This window comes from Rhinopithecus bieti, unplaced genomic scaffold (assembly GCF_001698545.2).
Source record: "Rhinopithecus bieti isolate Rb0 unplaced genomic scaffold, ASM169854v2 scaffold_4553, whole genome shotgun sequence".
NCBI classification, from domain to species: domain Eukaryota; kingdom Metazoa; phylum Chordata; class Mammalia; order Primates; family Cercopithecidae; genus Rhinopithecus; species Rhinopithecus bieti.
The window spans coordinates 1,726,438-1,730,106 of NW_016804694.1; positions in this window are offsets into that span (position 1 = coordinate 1,726,438).

Below are 3,669 nucleotides of genomic sequence, written 5' to 3' on the forward strand. Positions count from 1 at the left end.
AGAGCGGAGTCTCGCTGTGTCGCCCAGGCTGGAGTGCAGTGGCGCGATCTCGGCTCACTGCAAGCTCCGCCTCCCGGGTTCCCGCCATTCTCCCGCCTCAGCCTCCGAGTAGCTGGGACTACAGGCGCCCGCCACCTCGCCCGGCTAGTTTTTTGTATTTTTAGTAGAGACGGGGTTTCACCATGTTAGCCAGGAGAGTCTCGATCTCCTGATCTCGTGATCCACCCGCCTCGGCCTCCCAAAGTGCTGGGATTACAGGCTTGAGCCACCGCGCCCGGCCAAGGATGGTCTTGATCTCCTGACCTTGTGATCCGCCCGTCTCGGCCTCCCAAAGTTCTGGAATTACAGGCTTGAGCCACCGCGCCCGGCCTTTTAATCTCCTCTTAAAGTTCCCATCGTTAATACCATTACATTGACAGTTAAATTTCAACAAGAGTTTTGGCAGGAATATTTAAACCATAGCTCCTGGGAAGGTGCACAAGGTGTAAGGAGAATCAGCCTTGGTGTAAAGAAGATGGGCTCATTTCGATGTAGGATTCCTGTTTACTAGTTCTGGGTGAGAACTAGTTCTGGTTACTGCCTCTGATCATCTGCTTGTCTGGGGTAAGGGCAAGTTGGGAGTGGGAACACTGGCTTTTCTTCTGCCTTTGGATCCCTGGAGTCCCACACTCAGACATCAACCCCCTCCAGAAGCCAAGCTGCAAAAGGAGCCAACTTTAGGTCCTGGTTCCAATTCCACTTGCCTCTGCCTCTCCCCACCCTCTTAAAAAGAAAACAACAACAACATAGGATTATACTGAACAATTATGTATGTATGTATGTATTTATGTATTTATGAGAGCGTCTTACTCTGTTGCCCAGGCTGGAGTGCAGTGGCAAGATCTCGGTTCACTGCAACCTCCACCTCCCAGTTCAAGCAATTTTTGTGCGTCAGCCTCTCGAGTAGCTGGGATTACAAGTGGCTACCACCATGCCTGGCTGATTTTTGTATTTTTAGTAGAGACAAGGTTTCATCCTGTGGCCAGGGTGATCTCAAACTCCTGAGCTCAAGTGATCCACCCGCCTTGGCCTCCCAAAGTGCTGTGATTATAGGCAAGAGCCACCGTGCCCAGCCTGAAAAATTTTAATACATAAATTCAATTTATTATCTTATAGTCAAGGACTCTTCTACTAAGTGAAGTGAGGCAGCCTGCACAGGTGTTCAACTCTGTGCCTGACACTGTTGTTTGCTTTTCAAGTATTAACTCCTCTTACTATTACAGTATGGGGCCAGGGCTATGATGATTATCCTCATTCCACAGATGAGGAAACTGAGATCCAGAGAGGTTAAGTAACTTCCTCAGGATTACACAGCGAATAAGAGCTGGAGCCAGGGTTTGAGTCCAGCTCTGCCTGAATCTGATGCCCTACGCTCTTGAATGGAGGGCAAAGACAGAAAATGGACAAGCATGTAGAGTGATGACCCTGGACCTCCAGCTGCTGCTGCCAGGCAGGCCAGTGACTTCAAGGGTGTTGCAGACACAAAGGTCTTTTGGATGTACAGGCTGTGAAGAGAGTAAGATTTCAGCATTTGAGACACACACCCTGGTGGCTCACATGTACTAACGACACTCAAAGTGGGTACCATGTATATGCGAGCCAGAGGACAGCCTCACTCTGATCTTGCTCATTCATGTCATCATACCACCTGTGGAGACAGCACCTTCTTTTTTTGTTTGTTTGTTTGTTTGTTTGTTTTTGTGGGGGGCGGGGGAGGGAATGGAATTTCAGTCTTGTTGCCCTGGCTGGAGTGCAATGGTACGGTCTCAGCTCACTGAAATCTCCACCTCCCAGGTTCAAGTGATTCTTTTGCCTCAGCCTCCCGAGTAGCTGGGATTACAGGCTCGCACTGCCACGACTGGCTAATTTTTGTATTTTTAGTAGAGACAGGGTTTCACCATGTTAGCCAGGCTGGTCTCAAACTCTTGACCTCAGGTGATCTGGCTGCTTCAGTCTCCCAAAGTGCTGGGGTCACAGGCATGAGCCACTGCACCTGGCCTGAGACAGCCCCTTCTTAAAGGGTCATTACTTTCCCTCTGAAATTATACTCTGCAGCCATGTCTGGCCTTGGGAGCTCTGCAGTTGCTCACTTCTCTAGAAACAACTTACCTGGTGAAGGAAACGTGGGAATGGGAGTCAATGGCAGCTTGCTCTGAATCCTGGCATTGCTGCTCACAGCTGTGTGGCCCTGAGAGCCTCTCTGAGCCTCTCTTTCCTCAGATGTGCTGTAAGCAGTGGGGATAAGGGATGCTACAGAGTGGCAAAGCCACCACTCAATACATGCGTCTAAAATGCTGCAAAAACATCCAGCGGGAATGCCTTGTCTTTGGATTTAAGAATTTTCTCTGTAAATTGCTTTAAATATTTCCCCAGCCTCCCATCATTCCCTACTTTGTGGATGGTTCTTTATTTGTACAACACAGCCCTTTTCTGCACAAAGCAGGTTGGTTAACTTGCTGGTGTGGGACCACTTCTACCCAAAGAGTAATAGGGGGCTTCTTACTAGCTGCTGACAGTCCTGGCAGCTCTTCCCCGTCCGCTGCCACAGAGACAAAGTCTTGCTTTGTAGCCCAGGCTGGAGTGCAGTGGCGCAATCTCGGCTCACTGCAACCTCCACCTCCCAGGTTCAAGCAATTCTCCTGCCTCAGCCTCCCAAGTAGCTGGGATTACAGGTGCCCACCACCATGCCTGGCTAATTTTTTAGTACAGATGGAGTTTCACCATGTTGGGTGGGTTGGTCTCAAACTCCTGACCTCGTAATCTGCCTACCTCAGCCTCCCAAAATGCTGGGATAACAAGCGTGAGCCACTGCACCTGGCCCAGCCCCGGGAGTTCTAAGGGACACTCTGAATTAAAGAAGCAGAAAATTATTCTGAGATCGAGCCATTCAATTAAAAAAATATCTCTTATCCTTATTACGCTAAAAGAAGATACATTAGAACTGCAGTCATCTCAGGAATTCTGGCATATTATGCAGGTCACCAGAAGTGTATTGGCATGAGGAACTGCTAAGCCAAATAATTGCAGAGTTTTTATTTATTTATTTACTGATTTTTGAGATGGAGTTTTGCTCTGTCGCCCAGGCTGGAATGCAGTGGCGCAATCTTGGCTCACTGCAACTTCCACCCCTCGGGTTTAAGCGATTATCCTGCCTCAGCCTCCTGAGTAGATGGGATTATAGGTGCCCACCACCACATCTGCCTAATTTTTATATTTTTAGTAGAGACAGGTTTCACCATGTTGGCTAGGCTGGTCTTGAACTCCCAACTTTAGGTGATCCACCCGCCTCAGCCTCCCAGAGTGCTGGGATTACAGGCATGAGCCACCACACTTGGCTAATTGCCAAGTTTTAATGAGGAAACACAGAAGACAACTTGGGCCTGAGAGGCCCAAAGACTTTGGGATGAAACTTACAAAAGCAAAGAAAGGAAGTGAGGGCCTTTAAACTCCAAGGAGATGTGGTACATTGCAATGAGTCCAATACTGTGCCCATGTCAGAAAGGATCAAATGCCTGGTTTGTGTTTTGCTCTGTCATTCTCTTGGTGGAAAAAGGCAAGTCCACCTAAATCTTTTGTGACCCAGTCTATTTATCCTAAGAGGTGGAAAGAAGTTTTCTTCTTTTGTGGCAA